This window comes from Pogoniulus pusillus, chromosome 36 (genome assembly GCF_015220805.1).
Source record: "Pogoniulus pusillus isolate bPogPus1 chromosome 36, bPogPus1.pri, whole genome shotgun sequence".
Lineage (NCBI taxonomy): Eukaryota > Metazoa > Chordata > Aves > Piciformes > Lybiidae > Pogoniulus > Pogoniulus pusillus.
In genome coordinates, this window is record NC_087299.1 from 6,289,081 (window position 1) to 6,307,164 (window position 18,084).

The 18,084-nt window shown below is 43.9% G+C and overlaps 1 protein-coding gene across 2 annotated transcripts in view; it reads right to left on the reverse strand.

Annotated features, from left to right (window-relative positions):
• SKI (SKI proto-oncogene) overlaps positions 1–18,084 on the reverse strand; it is a 133,710-nt gene that overhangs the window by 110,097 nt on the left and 5,529 nt on the right. For both annotated transcript variants that reach the window (XM_064171926.1, XM_064171922.1), the window contains exons 3-4: positions 17,629–17,726; positions 13,033–13,171 (exon numbers count right to left, since the gene is read on the reverse strand). The gene's annotated coding sequence lies outside the window, so the exon portion shown is untranslated. The remainder of the gene's footprint in view (positions 1–13,032; positions 13,172–17,628; positions 17,727–18,084) is intronic.

Below are 18,084 nucleotides of genomic sequence, written 5' to 3' on the forward strand. Positions count from 1 at the left end.
AGGAGAGCATCTTCCCTAGGAGGGCTTACAGCCGTCTAGTGTGTCCCAAAGCAATCTGTATCAAAGGAAATGAGTGTGCCAACCTTGCACTACAGGAGTTACTGATTAGCCAAACCCCAGCTTTGAGCTTCACCAAAACAAAGTGGGTTAACTCCCCTCCCTTGCCCTCCCACACACACTCTATCATGCAGAGAAGCTGTGGGAATACTGATTTGATCTGCTGCAGCTGCTGTGGTGAGTAAAAGGGCAACAGAACTGGGCTCTACAGCTAGCGTGTATCAACTTGTGTGAGGGTAGGATTAATGCTGCCTCATTTCCATTCCACCTGAAACCCATCTGCAGCTTGAAGGCCAAACATTCCCCTCCCCAATAGCCTCACACAGACTCCAAGGAATTCACCTATCTTTTCTGTAATCTCTTCCATCTCTGAGATAATTCCTCAGCATGGCAGTATTTTGCAAATAATATTGATACGTTTAATTGCACCTTGCTAGAAAGACTCTGCAAGCCCTTATCTGCTGGCTGGGTTATCACTGAGGCTTCTCATTCTCTTCTCTCCTCTTCTTTGGCACACAGGTTACAACAGTTTCAGATCCAAAACCACGGTGGGGAATGAGTCCTATGGTCTAGTTGAAATTTATGATCTCTTGATGTAAAGTGATCCTCTGTGTGCTGGTCTGACATCTGAACCTGCCATTTCTTTTAAAGGCTTGTGTCTCCTATAAATAACATCCAGAGCACCAGGCACTCCATGCAGATAAGTGCTTGCATCATCACTTCAGTAATTCAGAACATGCTGTCCTAAAAAATCTGGAATTTCTACTCCTTTCTCACAAATTCTTATGGCTTGATCTCATTTTATTGATGGCTTTTCTGAATGAACCTGTGATTAGAGCATATGCACACCTCATTAGCTTAATGACTTTTTTTTTTCCTTACAAGAGTGAAATGGAGTGAAAAAGAAACAAATTCATACTGTCATTTTACAGATGTGGAACTGAGGAACACAGAGGACATACAACTGGCTTAAGGACACCCTGTCTGAATCCAGTCAGCATCAACTGTAGTCAGGTAGTCTACAACTACCTGAAGGGACGTCGTAGAAATGCTACTGCTGGTCTCTTCTCCCAAGTAACTGGTGACAGAACAAGGGGGAATGGCCTCAAGCTGAGGCTGGGGAGGGTTAGATTGGACATTAGGAGAAAGTTTTTAACAAAGAGAGTGGTCAGAGACTGGAATGAGCTGCCCAGGGAGGTGGTGGAGTCACCCAGCCTGGATGTGTTTAAGGGTGGTGCTTAGGGCTATGGTTTAAGGCAAGTCTTGTAGAGTAGGGTTCTAGGCTGGACTTGGTGCTGCTGAGGGGCTTTGCCAACCTGCATGGTTCTGTGATTCTGTGAACTGCTTTAACTTAATGACTATTATTTTCCTAGCAAAACTCCACTGGTATTCCTAGAACCATTTCCCACACAAGAATTCTGTGAGAACAGAATCCATCCCTAGCACACAGAAGGTTTTGGGGGTTAGGGTTTTTTGCCCACAAGATCTCTCCACTAGGCAAGGCAGGCTGGTTTTTGAATCAGACACTTCAGACACCTTCAGTCTGGTAGAATCAGGTAATGAAAGTCCTCCACAGGACTGGTATTCATTGAAGTGCCTGAGACTTAACACTGCCCTGTTCTCTTTTTCAAGAGAAGACAGTTAACATTTTAGTTTCTAGACAGCTTAAACTGTCAGACTGGCTTTTATGTAAAACATTTTCAAGTTTCTTCAATTTTTAATCAGCTGTGTCAGAAGAGAGGAATACAAAAGCTAGCAACAAGTGATGTGAAGGCAGCAGGTTCTCAGTATCACAGCCGAAGGACACTGCAGCAGCTGCACAGGGCAGAAAGGCTTTCAGCATGACTTGTATGAGCACTGCCCAAATGAGCTTACACCACAGACTTGCAGAGAGTTTCACTTCTGCTTCCAGCAGCCCTGCACTTGCAATATTCCCTATGTCTATATGCACAGTGCTCACACAGATTAAAGCCACTTCACTTGTCTTATGTGGCACTCTGACAGGAAAAAAATGGTCTCTGGACTAATTAGCACTTAAGCTTAGCTTAAGCAAGCAATGAAATCTTATTCATAAGCTTCTAGACTAAAAAAAGTCAGGAAAATCTGTGGCTAAATTAATGCTATGAGTGGCTGTGATCCTCTCACAGGAAAGGCCTTGCTTAGATGCCCTTTTTTTCATCTCCACCCTTTAACAAATCTCTACTAGATTTCTGCATGTGGCAGACCTGAGGGTGGTACTTTCTCTCTGCTCCTTTCTCCTATCCATCATGTCATCCCAAACCCATCTTGAAGCAATGATCATGTCAGTGCACACTGCAGCATTACCACCAGGACCCGAGATCCATCGGCTTGCACGCCAGCTGGCACCTTTCCCTCCCCTCTGCTTCCCTTCCCTGAGCAGGAGAAACCATTCCTTGCCTTCTGGGGCTCACACTGGACCCACACTGTTCTTAATAATGAATGCAACCTGTTCTAACGAATGTGAAACTTATTTGTGAGCGTGGAGCTGCACTCAATTGCCTGACATTTCACATTTCTCACCATAAATCTGGGTAACACTTTATTTTAATTACTGGGACATTTTCTAACTTTTATTGTTTCTGGCAAACCCAAGGCAAAATGAGCTCATTCATTATATAAGGTATGTAAGCTATTTCTTCAGGGGAAACGCTGTTCTATATTGTCCTTGCCATCCAACAAGATGCCATTCTCCTCTCCACTAGATGTCATTAGGTATCCCACTGACTGAGAATAATTAGCTAATCTTTGCCCAAGTGACAGGGACCTTGGAAGATGATCCATCCATCCTTCCACCCATCCATCTCCCTGCATTTCTAACACCCCCATTAATGTAAGTAACTACAGGGCAATCCATCTCACGCCTTCTTCACATCTCCATTCCAAAATGGGTGTAGCTATCACCTTGAGGTGATACAAGGGAAATTCCAAACTGCACATTTCAGACCCTGATGGGATTGCTCCCAGATAATTTTGATCCATATGTGTTGCAGTGACCAAGAAAAGCGGCAGGCTGAACCAGCTGATGAGCACTGCACTCATCAGGAGGATGCTGTACTGAGGACCAGGCATCAGAGCCTGGCATCAGGGCTCCAGAGAGGGCCACAAGATTTTACAAATGCCTTGAAGCCTTGGTGTGAAACCTCTTTACATTCCCCCAGCTAACTTCTCTGACCTCACCAAGATGAGCAGCACTGCAGGCTAGAGAGCCTGAACTCCTCTGGCTCTCCAAGGTCAAACCAGCAGACCTGCAGCAAACTACAGGCAGTGTCTCAAGGTCTTATTTGTCCCACAGCAATCAGTGCTAAATCTCAAATGGAGTCCAAACAAAGATGAAGTTTAGACTCTCTATCTCCACAATGATAATTTAGGGCCAAGATTCAGGAGCTGAACAGTCTGCAGGCACTATAACCTCTCACTTGTAAAAAGCAGGCCATAACTTCTCAAGTAGTGAATTGAGGCTGGACTGAAGAAATCATAACTCAGGCCACTTCTGACAATTGTTTAAGCTCTAGAAATTGTCTCCTGCTCTCAGACTGTGGAGCAATTCCTCTCCCCTTGTCTGCGTGTTACATCCCATCCTCAGACTGTACCTTCCTTGTTCATCCTGCTGAGCCTGAGATGATGGAATTGGCCATTTGCCCAGGTTGAGGAGGAAAAAAAAAGACCAACACAAAACCCAAAAGCAAAGCAGTTAGTGTAATGGAAGAGCTTTCTGCCTCTTCTGAATACAGGGAGTGAAAATCCCATGCAGACAGCACAGAGCATGGCTAATGACTCACGCACTGCATTTTCACCAGGGAAAAATTTTAGGCCTGCACTCAGTTAAAAGATGGAAATTTTTGTGAAACTTCCATTGTGGTATGTTACCATCTGCTCAGAAATTAACAAACCCAAATCCAAGTCAGTAAATGGCTTGATTTTCTTTCTTTCTTTTTCTTGTAGTAAGAACTTTCTGGTTTATAGATAAAATGTAAATTGCTATAGGAGGGGTGTGAGCATATACAGCTCAGGAAAAAAATAGAATTGCTTGCTGGCTCTGGGCAAATTTACATCCTGAGAAATAAATTAGTCTATAAATTATGGCCATTTTCTCATACAATGATCAGTAGCATTTTATAGCAGTCAGGAAAGGAGAGAATCTTAGTGTCTGTAAGCTGTGCTCAGCACAAAGAACCCGCTCTTTTGACCAGCCTCCAAGGTCTCCTGATGTTTTCTCTCTCTCTCAGGAACCAAGCTGCTGAGGATTGGGTGAAATGTGGCTAACAACAAAAGATTCCAAGATTTAGTTGGAGAAAAACAAAAAGGAATTGCAGTCAGCAATTTCTGCTCCTTTCCTTTCTCCTTCATTTCTTTCTAATGCCTCACAAAACCACGTAACTTTTTCCGCCTGTTTTTAAGCAAGAACATCTATTTCTTTTTTTCAGAGAGTTGAATTCTTGGAACTCAGACCATTTTCATTTGGCTATTTTTACCCACCCTGCTCCTTCCTGTATCCATGGAGTTTCATCAAAACATTGAATTCCAGTCTCTAATGTCATAACCTTCCCCTTTCCTTCCTGTTCTCATGTCACCTCTCATTTTCTCACCAGCTTTCTTTGATTTTTAAACTACTTCTACTCTAAGCTTCTTAGTTGCTTTGTGTCCTTTGCAGCAGCACTGGCCTCTTCTCTATAGTGGCCAGTATTAAGAAGTCACAAACTTCTGCACAATGAAAAAAAAACAAACACACACCAAAAAACCCCAAACCAAACTGCCTGAGCTTCAGAGACTCAGTTTAGTCTTGTATCAGCGTCAAACTGCAATGCTCTCCTGAGACTCCTCCCGCAGCACTGCCTCCAGCTCTGGTACCCCAACACAAGAAGGACATGGAACTGTTGGAGAGGGTCCAGAGGAGGCCACAAAGATGATCTGAGGGCTGGAGAACCTCCCCTATGGAGGCAAGCTGGGAGAATTGGGGCTGTTCAGCCTGGAGAAGAGAATCATAGAATCAACCAGGTTGGAAGAGACCTCCAAGATCATCCAGTCCAAGGAGACCTTAGAGCAGTTTTCCAGTACCTGAACAGGCTGCAGGAGAGCTGGGGAGGGACTTTTTACAAGGGCCCACAGTGACAGGACAAGAGGGAATGGATTGAAGCTGAAGCAGGGCAGATTTAGACTGGGAATTAGGAAGAAATTCTTTACAGCAAGGATGGGGAGACACTGCAACAGGTTGCCCAGGGAGGTGTTCAAGGCCAGGTTGGATGAGGCCTTGAGCAACCTGGGCTAGTGGGAAGTGTCCTTGCCCATGCAGGGTGGGTTGGAACTGGATCATCTTTATGGCCCCTTCCAACCCAAACCATTCTGTGAATCTATGATTTGCAATGACTCTGTGAGAGTCTTGCCTGCCATGTTTGGTGTAAATCAGCTGAAAGGAAATGAGTGGAATGACTGTCATGTGGAGTTGAGACAAAGGGCCTGTGGCATACATCTAACAACTACACTGCCTGTATTTAACAAGTAAAGGTGAGGTTGAAGCACCATTCAGCGGGGTCTGAAGTCACTTAATGGATTAGCACCAACAAAATACCTGTCAGTGTGGCCCTACCAGGTCTCTCCACAGATGCTACAGCTGCATATTTCTGCAAAATACAGTTCCTAGGCTGTATGAGTTCTCAGGACGAAGGCAGGAACAGCAGTCTGGCATAAACGTTCCTTGTCTTGGGGGGAAAAAAAAGAGCTGCAAATGGAATTCATTTGCTGATTTGCAGGAACAATGAAGTCAAGCAACAAAACTTAGCAAGACCATAATAAAAAGTGTCCTCACAAGTATTTTTGCAGGAGACAGAGGTGTTTATGAAGAAGAAAAAAGAGGTGTAGAAATTACAATTGCTTTAGGGCAGATTTTAACTGGTTTCCCTTCCTTATTAGATTTCTCATTCATAAAAAAAAAGCAAGCTGATTTAGCAGTCACTGCCCCACATGGGATTTTAGGTGCTTCTAACCATCTGTATGACTTCTTCCATTTGTCTAATTTTCCATTTTCAATTTATCTTCATTCGACCTCTTGGTCTATATAATTAAAGTTATCTGGAACATCCAGAGAAGCCTTTCCCTCAGCAGGAGCATGGATGGCATATTTGCTCAGAAGCAAAGAACACAAGCTCTAGGCTACCACAAACTCCCCCACCATGCTCAGCTGGCAACACTACAGAAAGTTCTTGATGCTGGAAGCCATGTTTGATCCTGACACTTTTTCCTCATCTGGAACCTGAAAGGTTAGAATTCCCTCCAAATGGTGTTTTCAGTCAGGTTTCCTCTCAGAACAGAGGCACAGCACTAAGTTAATCAGTTTGAGCTCTAGACTGACAGTCTGACAGACTTCCTGTATGCAAAGCTGAGTCTTGTAACATGTCAGGTGCCCAAAATTGTCATCAAATGCAATGGATGTGCCATCAAATGGAATTCAAGGATTAGAACATTAACTTGTTCAGACTTACACCTATCCATAACTTCCCTACGGGAAGGCAATGCTGGAAGATTACAAGGCTAAGTCAGCAATTTCTTAGTCCTACAGCCTTATCTCTTGGTGCCCAGCTAAGTCTTTTATCAACAGAAAACAGCTGGAAAGCTTTCTTCAGAAAGTTATGATCCTGCAAGATTCAGGATATTCTTTGCACAATAAGCTGAGAAATTAGGTTCAAAGTCTTTCCTGCATTTAAGCCTAAAAAGAAAAGCTTAGTAAGAACACAGGACTGCAGGGTTCAGTCTTATACACCCAGAAAATTAAGTCTGGTTGGAGCAGTGGAGGTGATTTTGTGCTGGCCTGCTGAAGTTCAGTGGGGAGCACTTCCAGGTTAAAGGAAGTCTGCAAAGCAGAGGTACAGGATACAGACTGATCCTGCCTCTCATTTTTTTTGTTCATACCTAAAAGAGCTCAATGACTATGATATCAGTGAAATCACAGACAGCTTTGAAGCATTTGGTCTCGCCCTCACTGGGGCTCTGTGTGTTCAGGATTCATCACCAATGTACCCAGATTTACTCTTTTTCATGACTCCTGCTCCCGAGTCCTCCAGGCACTGAGACCATCAACATGAGTCAACCATGCCAGATTGGATGAGGCCTTGAACAACCTGATGCAGTAGGAGGTGTCTCTGCCCACAGCAGGGGTTGGAATTAGATGATCTTTTAATGTCCCTTCCAACCCAAACCATTCAGTGATCCTATGACACTTCAATCAGTTGCAAAGACACATGGCATGATGGACCTAAAGCTCAGAACTGTTCCCCAGGCTGGCAAGGCCTGTTTCAGCAAGTCAGTTCTCCTGTCCTTCTTCCATAAAATGGAAGTGCATGACAGGACTTCCTGTATTAGAGCTTTCCATGGAGGCATGTCAAGAGCTGTGTATTACAAGAGGAAACAGCCTGCTGGATCATGCATAGCACTAGAAATAATGAGAGGACAGCTCTGTCATGACTCACTGTTAGAAATCTTACATCTTTAAAGAAGTACTGGGATCAGGAAAAGCACCAATTTACTGAGAGAACAATGAAGTGGGCTGTAAGAATGAAAGCCAAGGGAGAGCATTTCCACTTCCAAGTAGAGTCATAGAATCAACCAGGTTGGAAGAGACCTCCAAGATCATCCAGTCCAACCTAGCATCCAGCCCATGCTAATCAACCAGATCATGGCACTAAGTGCCCCAGCCAGGCTTTTCCTGAACACCTCCAGGGCCAGCGACTCCACCACCTCCCTGGGCAGCCCATTCCAATGCCAATCACTCTCTCTGCCAACAACTTCCTCCTAACATCCAGCCTAGACCTCCCCTGGCACATCATAGAATCATAGAATCATAGAATCATCTTGAGACTGTGTCCCCTTGTTCTGTTGCTGGTTGCCTGGCAGAAGAGCCCAACCCCACCTGGCTACAACCTCCCTTCAGGTAGTTGTAGACAGCAAGTTCCGAGGCCTCAGTAAAGAAGCACCTGGAAGAACACAAATGTCTAACCTTTGTTATAAACGAGAAGGATTTCTGTAAGGGTTTCTAAACACTTACAAAAGTTAGACTGAACTGACAGAGAGAGGCAAAGTGCAGAGATTTCCTGTGCTCTCAGCCAGCCGTGAGCACAGTGCCTCAGCAAACCCACGCATGTGATGGAAACTCAGCAGCAGCAAGGCTCATTATGCAAGAAAGAGGACACAAGCATGGTACGACACATTCTTCCAGCAACTCACTCAAGCCACAACTCGGAACAGAAAGTTTCACAGTCAGACTTTCAATTCCCACACCAACTTCAATCAATCTAAATCAAAGACATTAAAAAAAAATAAAAAGCAAGCATTGCATGGAAAAAAAAAACCATCACTCTCTTTATGCCACCCACTACCAGGAAGATTATTTTCCTTGCTTCAAAACTATTTCTGATTCAAAAGCAACTTGCATTTAGAAATACAAGGATTGGATTCTTTTCTCTCTTGTTTTGAGTTTCTACATAGAAAAATGGAGTAATTTGTACAATTAGCTAGGCCAAAAACCAAGAAAAAAAAGAAGGCAGGCAGGGAGGAGAATGGCCACTATTGGATTGAAACCATTTTATACTGATAGAATGACACTGTCAGAAATCCTACAGGAACAAGCATTTGAAGTCTAAAATCAGGCCTTTCCGTTCCTCCCCCCAGTACTGGATCTCTGATCCTCAGTAATTTTGGGACCAAGCTTTTGTGTCTTGCATCAAAAATTGGTGGTGGTATTTTCAGCACAGGAACTGCTGGAATGTATCCCATCTAGCGTCCACTACCACGTTCCTGACACTGACCATGATTAGCTGCTTCACAGAAAAGTTGAAGGCACTTTAAGAGGCATAGATCCAAGAAAGAGGCCCCTCCCTTCACCACCAAGAGTGAAAAGGGTTCTCTTGTTTCCTCTGATGTTGCTGTATTTTGTTTTAAAGACTACTACTGAGACAAATCTGGGTGTTCTTGCTGACTACATGTCCACATTCAGCCACTATTCAGGGCCAAACTCTAGCATTGCTCTGTCACCTGGTGACCTCTCTCCAGCTGAGAAGGGGAATTGGGGAAAAAAAGAGCTGAGGGTTGAAATGAAAATGGATTTAATGAAACAACAAAACTGATCCCACTGCCAATATCAAGTACAGAAAGCCATGCTCAGCCCACCAAAGGCACGGCAGTCACACCAAATGGGAAGCAGGGTCAGGAGGAGCCCAAGCATGAACCCCAACTACTCTCAGCAAACTCCCCCCTTTATAGTGTGAGCTTCATGGTCTGGGATACTGCTGTAGCCAACTTGGGGCAGCTGCCCTGGCTGACTCTGAACTGCTGTTGTCCCACAGCCCATGGCTGGCCCACAAGTCTGGCCCAGAAAACTAGGACACCATACAAGCATCCCATCATTTCTGAACCCTTACACACTCACAACTGTATATCCAGCAGTACAGAGTTAAACGTGTGCTTCTGTCTCTGTGTATGCTTCATGATACGTGCTATAAGCTCAAGTTTGTGCTTCCACACAGAAAGGGAGCTGACACAGGCAGGGTCCTCTTCTGCACTCTTTTTTTCCTGTGCATTTATTCCCAATGAAGGGTATCAGATATGACAGCCCTGGAGACTGAAGTCCTTTGTCTGCAGAAAAGGCCTGGTTCTGTCAGCAAGAGGGTGGAACTTTACTTTTACACTATTTCAACAGTATGTTTCAATCAACAATGCCTTGACAAACTTCCAAGAACCACCAGCAGAAGTCAAAGGAATAATCAATATTAAGGCTAACTAACCCAAGTTCTCTCCTAGAGCTCTTCCTGAGAACTACCAAGGGAACCAACTGAGCCCAATTGCATTTGCCATTGCAACACATCTGAGCCCACCTACCTGTTTATTTATGGGTCACTTCAAAAGAACCCTATAGAAAACAACCATTAAGTTGCTTCCAGCACATAACAGATTCAAAAGAGCAATTAGAGGTTCTCATTTCATCAGCAAAGCAGCCTGTTAGCAAAGCACGCAAGTCCTCCCCAACAGGCAGCTTACAAAGCTGGGGCAGGAAAAGGGTTATCACCATGCACACGAAGCTGCCACTGAAATATGCTATGTGCTCTGTTCCCTAGAGTGGTCTTAGGATTTTTCCACCAGCAGCAAATCCACAAATACAGAGGAGTCAGAAAAAGAAATGGAAGCAGTTGTGAAATTGCCCCATCTACTTTTACCATCTGCATGGAAAAACACACAAAAAGAGTAACAGGCATACACTGGGGAAAAAAACCAACAATGTGGAGTAAGCTCTCTAAGTTCTCCTTTTTTCCATAGTATTTAAGGAGATGGAGAACATCCTCAACGTGTGAGTTCTTCAGGTTCACTGTCCCTTTAAAGTTGGCATGTGCATTTTTTTCACCCACAAGAAAATGTGCAGTTTCCTAGGTTCTCACTGGAAAATTTTCTTGGGAAAACATTCATTTCCAAAGTGTTGGGTTTGCACTTTTGGGTCACTGGGTGTATGACTCTTGTAATGCTTTAACAATGCTTTTACTCCAGTGTTTGCAGTAACTTAAGCCATCCTATTTCCTACAGTATCTCTTTTTAAGGGTAATGTTATCAATATGCTTCTGATGTTTTGCAATCTAAATGATTTATTTTTTCTAGATTTGGTTCTCAGATTCAAAACAAGCTTGAATTGTGTGTTCCTGAACCTTACAATTTGCTGGAAAAGGTGCTGCACAATAAAGCTTCATAAATAACCTCAAAACCAGTGGGATCATGGAGAACATCCACAAAGCTAAGCACACCAAACAGGCATAGTCTTTTTTGAAAGCTCTGTGTGCCTGCAGAGCAGAGAGGCTGTTCCCCTCAATGCTCCCCAAGCATCTCTGCTGCTTTGCTGCAGGAGAGCCTCCAAACTTTTCAGAGATTACTGGAATTTAGGAATTACAATACTGTATGGTTCCACAGACTGGTTTAGGAACTGCTTTGTCACTGCAGCTTGTGTTGCTGCTTAGATTACAGACACAATCCAGGACAAAGAGTTTCAGTATTGTCCTCTCTAAGGTCCTCTGCTTAATACTGGGTGAGGGAAGTGGTGAAGCTGTTTCTTAGCTGTTTCTAAAGGAAACCAGATGATCCTCTGATAAGATGCTGTCTTCTTTCCTTCCCCTCGCAGTAGTCAGTGTGCAACACGGGAATTTTAGCTGTGTTCCCTGTCGTATACAGCAGAGGCTCAAGAGGGTACTGCTCAAGCAGACGAGATCAGACCCTAACCCATTGAGTCTCTTGCTCTTTGTACCATTAGAGATGCTTCTCTAACACATCCAATGCGGATCTGGTGAAAATCCTTACCAGAATGTTTCAATCTCAAGCTCACTCTCTCTGTAAATAAGTTACAGAAAGAAGCCAACTGACAGCACTTGACAGCGTGAAGCGTGGTGCCAGAACACAAACCAATAAAGTTTCTTCTTCCTGACTGTGACAAAATGCTTATTTTAAGCATACTGAGACAATAAAGTGCTGATTAACAAGCAGCATGTTCTTCAATGAAACTTGGGAGTGGGGAGCCTCGTGCTGAACAGAAAAGATGCTGAAGGTATGCTAGCACAAGTGTGAGAAACCAGCTCACATTAACACCAGCAACAGACCATCTGCAGCTGCATGGAGGACTGACACAGTGTCCAGGACACTATTTTCTGAGCTCACTAAGTGTAAGGTTTACTTTTCAAGCTGCATTATAGCTGTCTCAGGCCTTTCTCCACTGCAGTGTGTCTTTGCTACCTTCCCCTGGTACAAATGGGTATAATACGGAGTCTTCAGGGATTTCTAGTGAGCGACGCTTTCAGCCTTAGCTAGAACTGATGATCTCTATTCATAGATAGCCTAACCACATGTTAACACTGTGTTCTGCAGAAATTAATGTAGACAAAGCTGAAAATAATTACTCACCCACAGAGTCTAAAAATAAGCACCAAAATTTCCCTTCCTCCTTTCTTTCTGATTTTTGTTTCCCCTCAGGTGATGACACCACTCTCTTTTCCATCTCTCCTGGAAGGCACCACGTGCCCTGTGTCACAAGCTGTTCTGGGGAACTGCTCTGTTTTAATCTAGCATTCAGGTTTGGGATGGACTGTGTATGGCAAAGCAAGAGTCTGAGAGCAGAATAAACAGAAGAGACTGGTTTAACATGGCCTCCAACAATCAGATACCCAGAGACATGCTGAAGAATATGTAAATAAGATAGGAAGCACAGGCTCAAGGGTGATGTGCACTAATTACAGTGAATGTGGTGTTTTCAGCTGCACTACCACAGAGAAATACACTCCTTCAGAGTATTTTTGGTATGACAGACTCTGTTTAGTTTAGCCCTGCAGCTCAGCCCATTTCAGACTTCCAAAAACAAGCCAATTAAAATACCAGAAGCTTACTGCATATTGATTGCTTTAGACCATGCAATTTAATGCAGCCCTGTTTCACGCAAAGACAGGAATTTTGAGAGCACAATATCCTTAAAACCAGTTAAAGGGGCAATAATTCAACAGAGGCACTGCAGAAAATACTTGCTGGAAAGCTGCTCTGCCTGGTGGGAACTGCAAGGGAACAAATGGAGAGGAGTCCAAATGAATGTACCTGACACTGAGGAGTAACAAACCAGTTCTGGGGTGGTTTGCTCTGCGCTTCTGCAGCACTGATGTGTCCTCGTGGATACACTTCATGAAATAATGAATTTTCCAAAACCATCTTATGAGACAAGTAAAATTTCCATCTCCCAGATGTAAAAAGTGAGGCCAATAGGTGTGAATACAGATGGAGCTGATTCCAGAAGTGGGATGAAAAAAGAGGAGTTGTGGGATTACGCTCCACTTGCTGATCTTCTGGTATTTAATAGAGGGACTTTGGTGAAGGGAGAAGAATCAGTGTTTCATTACACATGGTGTCTACGTGTCCTGCCACAATGTGTCCCCAACCTGGTCACAGACCTACCTCAGTGCAGACTGTAAAGCTCCTCTCGTAGACGAGCGCCGCAGAAATCCACGGTGGCGATTCTCTGTGCAGGGCACGCTGCACACCATAGGAATAATCTCCTGCTGCCAGATGCATGCTCCATTACATTCTTCTAGTCCTGAAGGAAAAACACTTTAAATTCAGTCATATATAACATTCCTGTTAATGTGAGACAGGAGACTGGCAACATGCCACTAACGGAGCCAAGCAATGGCAAAACCAGAGAAGTAAGGCTGAAGCAGACAGACCTATAGTGAGCTGTCTCCATCCTAGGGGCTGGGATGGTCCAGGCTGATTTACGAGCACAATATTTACAACTAACACACATGAAATACATTATGGGGAGAAAGAAATTTCCTAACTTGCACAGAGAACAGCTAAGATAAAAGAATGCATATGGTAAAAGGAGGTGGATGTTTGTCATTAAGAGGGTGGTGCCAAAGCCAGAGCATGTCTCGGGGCAAAGCAGACTGTGTCTTCTCACTCCTGTTTATTACACTCTGGAAGCCACGCTGGGCAAAAACCTTCAGAGACATGTCCCATCTTTTAGTTTTTCTACTGAATTCAAAGCTGATGGAAGACACTGTGTTGAGTGCCCTTGGGAGTCAGATGCTGCCTGAAAGGAAGATTAGTCTTATGCCTTTGTAAAGACCTTGTAATTAGTCTTATGCCTTTGCAAAGACCCAGTGATCAACAGGCCAGAGTTCAGTTCCCAGGTCTTGCACTGTCTTAGGTAATAGCCTTAATTTTTGTGTGCCTCTGCTCCATCTCATAACAGATGTAAGCATGAAACAGGATAAGAAAGGGCTATTTTAAGGCCAGAAAGGACCCTTGCAATTAAGTATCTTGACTTACTGCATCACATGACAGGCAGCAGAAATTCCTTGAATTAATCACTAAATTAAATCACCACTGAACAGATAAAGTCCTCAGAAAAACAACTGTCCCTTACAAGCTACTGTGACTAGCAAATGGGGATGTCAATTCCAGTTTCTCTGCGATTACAAAACCCAACAGAACCGATGCCAGCCCCCTGCTGCTCCTTCCTGTGCTTTGAACCTCTCACAGCAGACTACATCGAGCAGGTTCCCCGAAATCTCATTTGGTTTCAGAGGGAACAGGAGGCAGCTATCACTTAAATGCATCTATATTTGACGTTTCTGCCTTCAGAGCTGCACTGGTCATAGATTGTTCCTCATCATGCCCAGGGAATCCAATTAGGCCAAACCAAGTTCTTGCAAGGACCCAGATTCATCTCTTCCTTTGACACTAAGGTTTAACAGTGCTGATTTTTTTGCAACTCTTTGCGCTTTGGATTTCTGCCCAGTGGGATATGGACAGAAGATAACCACCTCACTTTATGCAGGGCACAAAACAGCCAGAGACTGCTGTGAAGCTGTTACTTGTCCTCACACTCTTCGTTAAAACATGATTCCAATGTGGTAGGACATGCTAATAAAAACCAGGCTAATAATGGAACCAGTCTGTGCTACAGAGTAACTACTTCAGCTAACTAAACACACATCCTGTCCTAAACCAGCATCACAACTTGTTCTTTCAGCCACTACACATCTCTCCCAGCGCACTTTTCACTGATTAAAAGGGAGCAATCAAATTTCTAGGAGAGCAGCACAGATGAACTGAAGGAACAGCAAAGTGGATTTGAGGAACACAAGAGATCAGCTGGAGAAAACACTCCAAAAATCAGCCCAATTTTAAATTCACTCATGAAAGGAGAAGTAGCATGAAGCTACCATTTGATAGCAGAACCGTTTGCATGTGGCAGGAAAGCACCATTTTTTCCCCCCCTCAAGTAGTCTAAATGGATTTGATTTACAGATGCTGGGGGCTGCAAAGTGCCAGCAAAGGAAGGCAAACACCTACTTTAACATCTCTAACCATGTGCTGCAGTTCTGGCATAACAACATGAGCGCCAGGCAGAATGATCCTTCCACAGTGTCAGCGTCACAAGACAGTTTCAGTTCAAGGGGCATAAGACAACATAAACAAACCAAACGCAGGCTGTGTCTGACACAATTAAACTAATGACACATGGGGAAAAAAGCTCCACTGGATTTCACTGACAGGTTTCCTAACTTGGTCCTGTTTTGTATTTCTTTTATCATGTTAAGCCCTAATGGCAGACAGAGGGAGAATGATTATGGAAAAGGAAAGCATTTAGGAAGAGTAGCAAGGACATAGAATCAACCAGGTTGGAAGAGACCTCCAAGATTATCCAGTCCAACCTAGCAGCCAGCCTGTCCAATCAACCAGACCATGGCACTAAGTGCCCCAGCCAGGCTTTTCTTGAACACCTCCAGGGCCAGCAACTCCACCACCTCCCTGGGCAGCCCATTCCAATGCCAATCACTCTCTTTGTGCAGAACTTCCTCGTAACATCCAGTCTATACTTCCCCCAGCACAACTTGAGACTGCCAAACTCGGGCTGTGTCTGACACAATTAAACTCATGACACATGGGGAAAAAAAGCTCTACTGGATTTTACTGTCAGGTCTCCTAACTTAGTCCCATTTTGTATTTCTTTTATCATGTTAAGCCCTAATGGCAGACTGAGGGAGAATGATCATGGAAAAGGAAAGCATGTAAGAAGAGTAGCAGGGACATACTGTGTATTTCCAAGGCATTTCCATAATGCAACAGAAGAATTAACACCACTAGACTGCAACAAACCCACATCTTTCTCAGTGAAAGGATTCATACTGGCCACCACAGCTTTGATTGCACCTTCACATGTGCAGGGTTTTCTTTCAAACCACTAGCTAGTCCTGAAAAAGACTGCAAAACTAACTAAACTTACTATCTAGACTTGCTGAAGCAATAAGCCAGTACTCATCTGTTGAATTAACTTCTATTTGAAGTTCACCTCTCTAATTTTGGGTAGCATCCCATTGCACTGAGCAGTGCTGGGAATTTTGCCCCAGTGTTCTGTGGATTCAGGCCCATAAAGAAGAGAGGAGATCTTCTGTAACTACCACAACTACTATTTATGGAATACTTCTTGGTTGTTTTTCTGGAGCCCTTTAGCATGTTGATTGCAACTGAAGAAAAGGTACACAGCAAACAGGAGAAACTAAGAGTGCTATAAGCTATAATACTGTGAGACACATAAAAAACCCCAACCAACCTAAAAAAAACATCACCAAGAAAGCAAGCAGGCAAGAAATATGAAAACCTCAAGGCATATTTGATCCTAACTCCTTTAAAGTAGAGGGGAGATTATCCAACAACCTCAGCAGAATTCTAGGCTGGGCCACAGAACCCACAGCTTCATGCCATCAAACCTAATCTCTCTTTGAGATCTGAAACATTCTCTCCAACAGTTTTCAGTCACATTGCAAAACTGTGAGGGGAAGATGAAAGGCAGATTCCCGCCTCTCTTACACTAACCCCAGGGCCTAGAAACATCAGGACTTGATTTAACCAACCACACACTGGGCCAGAAAAATGATGAGTGGCACTAGGGCTTGACTGACACACAGAAGACTTCATCTCATTCTGAGTTTTCCAAAACAGTCATTGGATGATCTCAGAGCCCTGAGCAGACTGTGCCCAGATTATATAGGCAGCCAGAAAGCATCCCCTCGCTGGCCCAAATGGCAGCAAAGTCAGAACCTCTGCCAGTCAAAATGCTTCCTCCCTGGGAAAAGCACACACATTACCAAATAAAGAGCAGCTTTACACATTCCAACAGCAACATCTTCAAGAAGCTAAGCCCCTGAGGCCTTCTCTCCCTTAGGATAAGGCCTTGTAAAGCTACCACTAACAAAAAGGCCTCTAGACCTTCCTCCTTAATCAGCTGAACTTCTCTCCACTGTGTGTGTCCTGAACAAATGTCCTGCCTGTACCACACAAAGGCTGGACCAAGTTACATCTGCTGTGGCTTCTTTAGCATATCAGGAGTAGGGTATTTGTTTCTGAATCTCCACAGGAAGTTTAGGCAAGGAGATTACAATCCTAAGAGCTTCTCACTTGCCACTCACTCTCAGTGAAGGAGAGATGCCTTGAAATGGCTGGAAATTTCTATCAGATTGAACCTATTTCTCCATGGTAGGCTCTCAGACTGCAGTTGCTAGTTCCTTGCCTACACAGCAAAAAAACCCTCTTTCTGTGAAAGAAAAGAGTGGATATAATAGTTTGGTTTAGTCTCCTTCTTTTGCCATTCTTTATCATCAGTACCATCTGTCAATAACTGAGTCTGATCTGAGGAAGAGCTAGGGCAGTTGGGCTACCTTCTGAAAATTCCTCCCACCATCTCTCTCTACCTCAGTGACCCAAACAAAAAAAACAGGTCAGTAAGAGACCTTCCACGCATCCTGCCCAACCTGCTTTGACCATCAACTCTTTGGTTTTTATATGATGTTTACACACAAGTCCTACTGTAACGATGTCAGAGCCTCCAAATGCCATTTTAGCACAAATCAAGTGGTGATGTTCAGACAACCATTTATCCTCACATTGTAGGAGCTTCAGCAGTGCTGTTGTCACTTTTGAGGGGCCATTGTGCAGGCTTGTCAACTGCTTTAGGTTGCCTAAACAAAGACACAATGCTCTTACCATCTCCAGCTGCTGCTGAGGACGACCACGTGCTGCTTCCTTTACGTTTACTCCAATCCATCCACCAAAAGCAAAAGACTTTTCCTTCAGTGCACCTCCTGCAGATGTGGTATGGGAAAGAAAAAAAAAACAAAACACAAATGAAAAAAACCAAAACACCAAAACCACCACACATGACTTGCAGCATCTTTACACGTAATAGTAACAGCCTCTTGGTGCCATCATCAGCCATGGCATTTCATTCACACTGAACACTTGTGGGCACATCACATATGCTTTTCCATTCAGTGTATTTTTAAATGTTTCCCAGGCAACTGTTTCAATACAATATGCCTCCTTGGCAACCTGGTACCCACAAATGCCATGCCAGTCTCCCTGGTCCTCTTTTTAGGTCTTCCCATCTTGGCACGTAAATGTCACAAGGCTTGATTTTCTGTGGGCAGCCACGCAGGTACT